At 43.3% G+C, this 10,317-nt stretch overlaps 1 pseudogene; it reads right to left on the minus strand.

Annotated features, from left to right (window-relative positions):
- Positions 1 to 8,185: 8,185 nt before the first annotated feature.
- LOC117971717 (U2 spliceosomal RNA) lies at positions 8,186 to 8,362 on the minus strand (annotated as a pseudogene).
- Positions 8,363 to 10,317: the final 1,955 nt, after the last annotated feature.

Genomic DNA, 10,317 nt, shown 5'->3' on the forward strand with positions numbered 1-10,317 from the left:
GAACCCGCCATTGATACTGGGTTTGGAATGTGCGATTAGCGGGTGGGTCAATGTTTTGAATTGGTCCAGGCCTTAATCTGTTTATTTAGCTCAAAAGCGCCTTTTCTGCTTTTTGTTTAATGCTGTCTGTAGGGAAATGTCAGGATTTAGATTGTGGTTTTAATACGATCCTCTTTTTGCTGGACTGCTAGCTTACAGCAATAACAAAACTACACAGAAAAAGGAACTAAAATCAAACAGTCTTAAGACAGTTCTCTGTTAGAAAAGTGAAAGATCAGAACTGTTTTTGATATATTTGCCTTATATTGTATTAAGGATGTTTAGTAACTATATAATGTTCTAGGAGCTCCCAAATATGGGCATAATCTGCATAGCAACTGACAAAGTTATGATGTATTTTAGACTATGGCCCGGACCAAATCACTTTAACTTTAACCAACCCGCTAATCACAAATTGCAAACCCAGTATTAATGACGGGTTTCCTCTGACCAGGTTTGTAATTTGAGATTAGCGGGTGGGTCAATGTTTTGATTTGGTCCAGGCCTATGTATCTTTCAAAATTGTAAGTTGCCCTGGATAAAAATAATAACTTGAACTAGAACTGCCAAGCAGTTTTACGGCTTCTAAGCCCAGTACCAGTACCAAACACTTTAGCAAATAGTGCAGAATGCCATTTTTACATATATGGTTGATGCAGGAGCGCAGTTTTCTGGCATCAGATTAGCCATAACAATAACACTATACAATAACAATAGGCTTCCCAGCCTATGGCCTATTGCCAGAACTCATTTGAAATATCAAGTTACTTTCTACTCCCTTAACTATCTCTGAATTTTCAAGGTGTATCAAACAGCTGATTAATCGGGGCTCTCGAGTGGAGCATCCAGTAAAGCATCCAGGATGCGCCCTATAGCCTGGAGATCGCAGGTTCGAATCCAGGCTATGTCACTGCCGACCATGACCAGGGGTTCCTAGGGGGCGGAGCACAATTGGCAGAGCACCCGGGTTCACCGCGCACCAGCGACCCCTGTGTTTCTGCAGTGGAGTCATCAGATCTGTGTTGTCCTCCGGCACTATAGGTCTGGTGGCCTCGCTGTGGATCCGCAGTGTGTAAAATGACAGATTGGCAGGAGGACGCGTGTTTCAGCCTCCGTTTCCCGAGTCGCCAGGGGGTTGCAGCGGTGGACCGCGATACAAATAAACAATTGGGCATTTCAAATTGGGGAGAAAACCAGGGTTAAGGGATGCTTCAATTACAAACTTCATACCTGGGAAGCCTGACACATCAAATAATAGCCAGAAAATTCTAATTTTTTTAAAATTGAAGTGTTTATTGGATCCTTTGACAAAATACAAAAATTATCATTTACATATATGATATTTTTTTGTGTCGTATTGGATTCATCAGGCATTTATGGCAATTTATTGATCACAACAATGTTTATTTTAGAAACACAAACAGATATTGTTCATTGCATTTGGAACATTTCAGTTGGTTTGGTTCTTTTTTAAAAAAAAAAACAGGAACCTTTTTACAACCTTTTTATTTCACCTTGTGGTAGGCAAAAAAACAGTTTCTGTCCTTGTTCAGGCAAAGATGGACTTTACATTTCCCACAGCAGACATGTGAGAAGTGATTGCCTGTGCAGTGCTTGCATCTCTGTCGGGTTTCCCATGTTGGGAAATGATCAATGCCATCCTTTCTCACATAAGGAGGCACACTGGGGGGGGGGGGGTGTTGCGTCCGGTTCTGGAGAGGATAGTGGTCTGCCACACTTGATTTTGCCCTTTCCTGCGCTTGTGAGAGAAGTGCCAACAGAAGCCTGAAACCTTTGCAAGGTCATGGGTTTCATCTGGGGCTCCAGTTTCTTCTGGTCTCTTCTGTAGAGGTTCCATGCATTGATGACTGCCACTGTGATAGTGTGCCACCAAATGTACATATACCATCTTCGGGATTTGAAGCTGAACTTGTAAAGTGCACACAGCATATCAAGGAGGTCAACACCTCCCATGAACTTGTTGTATGTTTCAACAATGGCTGGTCTGGGAACCATTATGTGTGTTTTGGATTTTCGATCCCAGCGTTTCACATTTCCAACTGGTTCGATGCCAACGAAAGAAGAAAGTAGGTTTACAGCTTTGTTGTCAAACCATCTTACAATGATGTTGTTGTCCTGGTTTACTCTGAAATCCATTGACCCTCTTCCCTTTTTCTTCAAATCTTTTTCATCCATCATGTTGCAGTCTTCATCTTCCCCTAACTGCTCCATGTCACTTGAATTGCCATCCATAACACCGTGTAACAATTTTTTTTTTTTTTGGTTCCTGGGTAGTAAGTGTTATTTCCGAATTGCTTATGCCTCAAAAGTATAGAAAATGGCTATTATTCCCCACAAACTTTGCTTTTGTGACCAGGACAGTGATATTTTGAAATGTACCTATTTTCCAGAACATTCCAGATAGATTCAGTGCTGAGTAAACTTGGAGTAACTTCTAGAACTTTCCTGTAATATAAATAGTAGTATGAATACAGGGGCCTTAAAGCCCACCAGTTCAGTTTAGTTCCAGCTGCCTAAGTGGATACATATCTGCATTTTTCTGAGATGGCATCAAGAGGCTGCAAGCATCCGGCAGACGCATTTTGCTATGTCTGCAGCCAATTTATCAAGACAAGAGCGAAAAAGTACTCCGTGGAAGCATCTGCTAAGATGTGTGAGGCCTACAAGGCATATTTTGGCATGCCTGTCGGGGATCAAGACAAACCCTGGGCACCTAATTTCACCTGCGAGCACTGCAAAAAAAACTCTGGAAGGTAAGATGGACAATTGTTGCTCGGAATTTTATGTTATAAAATTTGTTAAAATTGTTAAAATGGTAAAAGTTTTTAATTTTAAAATGTTTTACAATTTTCAATGTTATTGAAAAAATATATCATATATGAAAAATGTTGCGAGAATCTCTTACACATTAGTCATGGGTGAAATAAATGTATTTTTGTAGGATGGTACAGAGGGGAAAAGAGAGCCATGAAGTTCGCTATCCCAAGAATTTGGCGGAAACCCACTGACCACTCAAGCAACTGCTACTTCTGCATGGTGGACCCTTCCAAACGTCAGACTGGCAAGAATGCACCTGCTATCACGTATCCGGACCTTCCTTCATCCATCGCCCCGGTGCCACACTGCCATGAGCTCCCCGTACCCACTCCTCCGGAGAGAGAGCAACCGTCTTTAGAAGAGAACAGCAAGTCAGAGAGCGAGGAAGATGTTGTAGATCCAGATGACAATTTCAGAGGTGGAGCTGAGGAGAGAAACCCATACTACCCCAACCAAAAAGACCTCAACGACTTGATTAGAGATCTTGGTCTCACCAAGTCCAATGCCGAGCTTTTGACGTCTAGGCTCAAGCAGTGGAACTTGTTGGATGAAAGTGTGCAAGTCGCAGATCAGAGGAAGCGTCACCAACCTTTTTCCAGCTTCTTCACCCGTCAAGATGGGCTCTGCTTCTGCCACAATGTGACCAGTCTGTTCGAGGCAATCGGAATCGCCTGTAACCAGAATGAGTGGCGCCTCTTCATTGACAGCTCATCCAGGAGCCTCAAAGCCGTGCTGCTCCATAATGGTAACAAGTACCCGTCTCTTCCCCTGGCTCACTCGGTGCACCTCAAAGAGGATTACAACAGCATCAAGACCTTGCTGGACGCCTTGAAGTATGATGAGTACGGCTGGGAGGTCATAGGAGACTTAAAAATGGTGGCATTCCTGATGGGTCTCCAAGGCGGTTTTACCAAGTTTCCCTGCTATCTTTGCCTTTGGGACAGCAGGGACACCAAGGCGCACTACCACAGGCGGGACTGGCCACAGCGGACCGAGTTCTCTGTGGGGAGGAACAACGTCAAGTGGGAGCCACTGGTGGACCCCCGGAAGGTGCTGATGCCACCACTGCACATCAAATTGTGCCTTATGAAACAATTTGTCAGAGCTCTAGATAAGGAGTCGGCAGCCTTCAAGTACCTTCAAGACTTCTTCCCTAAGCTGTCTGAGGCAAAGGTCAAAGCCGGTGTCTTCGTCGGACCACAGATGAAGAAGATCCTGGAGTGCAATGAATTCCCCAAGAAGCTCACTAGTAAGGAGAAAGCGGCTTGGAACAGCTTTGTCGCAGTAGTTCGGGGCTTCCTGGGCAATCACAAGGCCGAAAACTATGTGGAGCTGGTTGAGACTCTGGTGAAGAACTACGGCACAATGGGCTGTAGGATGTCCCTCAAAGTCCATATCCTTGATGCTCATCTTGATAAATTCAAGGAGAACATGGGAGCGTACTCGGAGGAGCAAGGTGAGTGCTTCCACCAGGATATACTGGACTTTGAACGCCGCTACCAAGGACAGTATAACGAGAACAAGATGGGAGACTACATTTGGGGGCTGATTCGTGAAAGTGATTTACAGTATAATCGTAAATCTCGAAAAACTACTCACTTCTAAATCTTTTGTAGTCATTTTTGTATTACTTTAGTATAAATACATGTTAATTTGGATTCATATGTTGTTTTTTCTGACTTTATGTGAATGAAAAGACACAAATTCGCCCGTTTTCTCATTGGAAATAGGTAAATTTCAAAATATCACTGTCCTGGTCACAAAAGCAAAGTTTGTGGGGAATAATAGCCATTTTCTATACTTTTTAGGCATAAGCAATTAGGAAATAACACCTACTACCCAGGAACAAAAATTGTGTTACATAGTGTAATCATGCTGATGACATTTTGAACACTGTACTGTTTAGTTACAGTCTTGTATTCCCAGGAGTCCAATTTTGCTTTATCTAAGCCCAATTTATAAATAGTGTCCCTTAAAGTTCTATAGTACAATGTGGGGTCCCAGGAGTATGGCACAGTGTTGTCAATAATGCAGAGGCCCAAGGTCCTGAGAAAGGTGGCAAAGTAGAAACAATTCATGTAACATACCTTCCTGTCCAGGGCCTGGATGTTCTTGATGGTTTGCGTGAGACCCTGCACTCGGGTGAGCTGCACAACGTCCGGGACCCCCTTACCTCCCTTCTTGTCGGCTTTATTTATTGTGGCTCGCTTTACTCTCTCCATCTTGCTGCCCCAGATAAAGTGGTGGGTAATGCAGTCCACCACTTTTTTGGTGGTCCTGTCTGGGGGAAAGATTTTTCCTGCATGAGAGGATGGGGAACAGTATAGACTTGGTTATTAATACTCTACCCTTCATTTTTAAGGATCTTGTGCTCCATCCGCCAATCTTTTTACGGACCTGGTTAATGGCCGCCATCCAGCGCTGGGCCCCCGAGCTATTGTTCTTGAAAATGAGGCCCAGAATCTTGATTTTGTCCTTTTTGACAGGGTACATGTCTGACAGTTCCCTATCTACCTGCCCATTTTTAGACACGTAGACTTTGCTCTTGGACTTATTAATCACTGCTCCGGGCGCCGTGCAGTACTTCTCAAGGATATTACTAATCCGAGGTACCGACGATGTGTTGGTGCAAATTAGTGACACATCGTCCATATATGCTGTTGTTTTAACCTGGACCCCGTTGGATCCAGGCAGCTGGAAACCAGTTATATTGGTATCCCTACGAACTGCCTGCAGGAGGGGTTCAATGCACACGACATATATTATTATTTATTTTTTTAGCAGACGCCCTTATCCAGGGCGACTTACAATTGTTACACGATATCACATTATTTTTACATACAATTACATTATTTATAGCATATAGCAGTGGGGCTAGTGGGCAACCCTGTCTGACACCTGACTGGATAGATATTTTACCAGTCAGGTGTCTGTTCACCAAGACTCGGGTACTAATGTTCGTATAAATAGTTTTAACCCATTCCCTAAGTCCAGGAGCGAATTCCATCCAGTCCATCACTTTGTACATATATTTATGGCTTACCCTATCGAACGCCTTCTCCTGGTCAAGGTTGAACAGGCAGAGGGGATGGTTCAGTTCTCTAGAATAAGCCAGAATGTCCCTTGTTAACATTAAAATATTGGTGATGGACCTCCCTGGGACACCACAAGCCTGGTTGGGGCCAATGACCAAAGGGAGGTGTACTTGTAGCCGGAGCATCAGAGCTTTGGCTAATGTAGTCCACGCAAAGGAGGCTGATTGGGCACCAATTCTGTAGATCTTTTACTTCCCCTTTCTTATGAAGGAGAGTAATTACACTCTCCCGCATAGAAGGGCCCAACTGCTTCTCCCCGTAGACCGCTCTGTAGACCTCCGCTAGATGGACTTTTAGCGTGTCCCAAAAAAGATGGTAATACTTACCCGGGGTGCCATCTGGACCTGGCGTCTTACCGGTGATCATGGTCTTAGCAGCCTGGGTGAGCTCCTCCAACGTGAGTTCTGGGTCCTCCTCCTCATCCCGCTCCGAGTCAGGCTCCAACTGGCTCAGGAACCAATCTATCAGGGTATCATCTGTAGCTTTGATGTTATATAGGTCCTTATAGAAGTTCTCTTCCACTTTTTTAACTCCCTCACTCTCCTCTACTATCCTCCCACTGCTGTCAAGCATGGAGGACATCAAGTGCCGCTTCTCCCTCGTTTTCTGGAAGAAGAAGCGGGTACATTTTTCAACTTCCTCCATTTTTTGCACTTCTGCATTGTGCATGACCTTTCGTTGTTCTTCCCTACAAAGCAATGAAAGATCTAACTTGGTCTGGGCTATCTTGTCGCTTACAGGGAACCCCCAAAGCTGTAACAGGCTCAGACGCTGGAGGGCAGCTTTCATGACGGGTACGTTCCCCAGCAGGAGTGGACGCAGCTGTGGAAAAAATTGAACTCTTTCATTTTGGTTAGTGGGTGCGTAGACATTGACCAGTCTGAGGGGAGTGTTATTGTATGTCACGCTCAGGATTCTACCAGGTTCTACCTCCCTGCTGCTGCGGGAGGTAATAAATGGGTTTTTAAACAGGATACCTACTCCGTCGGCTCTGGCTATGTTGGAGCCCGACCAGAAGGAGTCCCCCAGGGTCCAACTCTCCTTCAGGTCCCTATAATCAGGGCTCGACGAAATACCACACTTCTGCAGAAAGATCATATCTGCTTTCAAGTTAGTTAGATAGTTTAGTACATCAAATCTTTTTTGTGTCTCCCTGATGCTCCTGACATTAACAGACACACATGTCAGGGCCATCAGGGTAGCTAATGAGAAAAGGAGTCGCTGCGTCCACCTCATAGCGACTATGATTGGGAGGTCGGGACATTCTTCCTACTCTTAGCTCTACACTTGCTTCGAGGGGGCTTGGGCTTGTTGACAACTCACATCACCCCTGAGAAGGTACTCACTGCTGCCTCGTCCAAGAAGGCACCGTCTTTGTATTCACAGTAAGTTGAGTTGTTTGGGCTATTCAACTCCCCACAGCTTTGTCCGGGGGGGGGGGGGGGGGGTTATGACAGACAGCCTTCTTTGGCTGTTACCGTCTGTTGAGTTTAAGCTGTTAGCCGACTTCTGGCTTACCGCGTCCAGGGGTATTCCCATGTCCTCCAGTGCTGTATCTAGGAGGACCTCTAGGGGGGCCCTGGTTTTGCCCATACAAGGGAGGGGGTCAAGGATGCTTTAAAGGGAGGCCTTTTCTTTAGTAAAATACTCATTATTGAGATTTTACATTATTTCATTTACACCCATTCTTTTTTCATTAATTTTACATTTCTTCTAAAGATGACATTCATGCATACAGACATACATTTTGTTTTAAAAGCATTTGAAATACATTTAAAAACATCAAGACAATTGTGCTTTGCACAAGGTTAAAACAGACACAGATTAAAATCAACATGATAAAACCTGTGCTGCTTTAAAACTGGAAAAAAGAACAATGCAAAACAAAACAGGGAACTCTTCCCAAAACGCAAGTGCCGTTTGGTCCCTGCAAAGGGGCGCTTTGCTGCTGCTGCCGCCTTGAAAGTGAGGGCTCCTTGCCCCACTAAACAGCTCCGTTTCTGCTTTATCGCTGTGCTCATCCTCCTCCTCCCACGAGCGCAAGGCCTTCTGGGTGCACTGGCCTGCTGTGTGAGCCTGTCTGCTGCCTGCCTACCTGGCTGCCTTATTTGGAAAAAAAGTGGGAAAAAATACAACCCAGAAAAAGGGAGAGGGACAGACTGACTCTCTCTCCTGTCTCTCTCTCTCTCCTGTCTGTCTCTCTCTTTTGACCTTTCTTATGCACCGTTCCCGGAGGTACTGCAATACCGGGTCGATGCGTGGAGTGGACAGAACAAGCCCCGGTTCCATCTCCCGCTTCCAAAAATCAATTTAATATAGACTGGTCCCCCTATGGGGGACGTATCAGATGTTAAACTGATAAAAACAGATTTTTTTATTGTAGAAGCAATATATTTTATATCAAAAACAAATAACAAAACAACAACAAAAACCATTCATATACAAGAAACTAAAAATATATTGAACACAGAGAAAAAAAGTCTTTCATCATTCAGCTCTTTACCGATGCCTTCCTTGCCACCTCTGCTTTCCACCTTGCATTCTCTCTCCGCTTTATATCTTTTATATTCCGCTTCCGTTACTGGTCCTTTATCCAACCTCTGTTTCCATAAAACCAGTTCTGTGAATTATTTCTTGCAATATTGCATCATTAGATCAGACATATTCTGCTCTGCCTCTCTCTGTAGCTCCATTCTCTACTTCCTCTTCTCCTCTTCTTCTTACGCACTTGACCTGGCTGTTGCTCCTTCCTCCCCCACTTTCCTCTTTCTCTGTGTCCCTTCTGCTCCCTCCATTGCATCTTCCACAAAGGAGCCAGACTCATCCGAGGACATCTGCTGGCCTTCCTTTGTACTACAGCCATCTTTTCTATCCTCCTCCTTTCTTTTCTCCCCACCCCTTTCCTTTGCCTTCTCAGAACCTGGTTTTCCCGCCATTCCGCCCCCTTCCATGTGGGCTCCTCCCCCAACACTCTCTATTACTCCTGGCTCAGTGCTCTTTGCTCTTTGCTAGTGTATTTTGAGACATGAAGGCATGTTCAGCACGCAGCAGACTAGATGTACTCGTGTTTGATACTGGAACTCACTTTGACAGTAGACAAGTAAGCGTCTTTCTGTCCAGTGAGCCCTTCAAAAAATAAATAAATAAATAAAAATAATCACATTCATTTTTAGTGCTTTGCTCCATTAAGCGGTTCAGTGACTAACTTTCTATTTAAACAATAACTGCACTCAGACACTCAATACCATGCTGCCACGGCCGGGATTGAAGTACGGTGTGCCGAAAGGCTCAATACACAGCAATGCGATTAATGTGCGTTAAAATAATTAATCTCTAAAAACATTTACGCGTTAATCACAGAACTTAACTGTGATTAATTGACAGCCCTAAAACAAACATTTGAACAGAAATTAGTGTTATGACATAATACTATACCTTTATAAACATTCATTTCACATAATTATGTGCATATGATACTTATTTACAGTTTTGTTTCTATAGTATTTATTATTATTATTATTATTTATTTCTTAGCAGACGCCCTTATCCAGGGCGACTTACAATTGTTACAAGATATCACATTATTTTTACATACAATTACCCAATTATACAGTTGGGTTTTTACTGGAGCAATCTAGGTAAAGTACCTTGCTCAAGGGTACATCATGGGAGTAAGACACAATAATGAAATAATGGGTTTATATACTAAAACGCGCATATATCAGCTGTGCGTAAACATACCAAAAACAATACAAAAAATACTTTGGAACAGAAGTATGTCTATATACAATTATATAAAACTATACAAGCAAATAGGGATGCCACCTCATGACCTCAAAAATAAGGAACAGACCCTAACGCAAAGCCATGCCACGCAACACCCGTGCCCCCCCCCCCCCCCCCCACATTTTAATTTTTTTTACTCTCACAGATACAGTAGACCTCTTAAAACATAATTATTAGTTAATGTATTTTAAAATATTTTGACAAATGAAAGCATCATAGGCTTTTTACGTTTTCTATTGGCCAAAAACATTTATTATATATAACGTTAGTTGCAGGGCACTTTTGTAGATTCTTGGCAATTCAAACAAATGTCAGGATTTCACACACATTCAATACAAACAAATATCAATGAAAAACCTAGAGCGATGTGGAATTACAAGTTCCCTTTAAAATAAATTTCCTCTTTAAAATAAATACCACAAAGCTATTGCACATTTCAAATGAAGCAGTGGACATGCAACCTGCCCTGGTTCCCGATGAAATTTCTGCTGACAGGAAGCCACATGACAGAATGAATGTGCGGCAAAAAGCTAAAGATAAATACAAAAAGATCTATTGA

Source organism: Acipenser ruthenus, chromosome 55 (genome assembly GCF_902713425.1).
Source record: "Acipenser ruthenus chromosome 55, fAciRut3.2 maternal haplotype, whole genome shotgun sequence".
Taxonomy (NCBI): Eukaryota; Metazoa; Chordata; class Actinopteri; order Acipenseriformes; family Acipenseridae; genus Acipenser; species Acipenser ruthenus.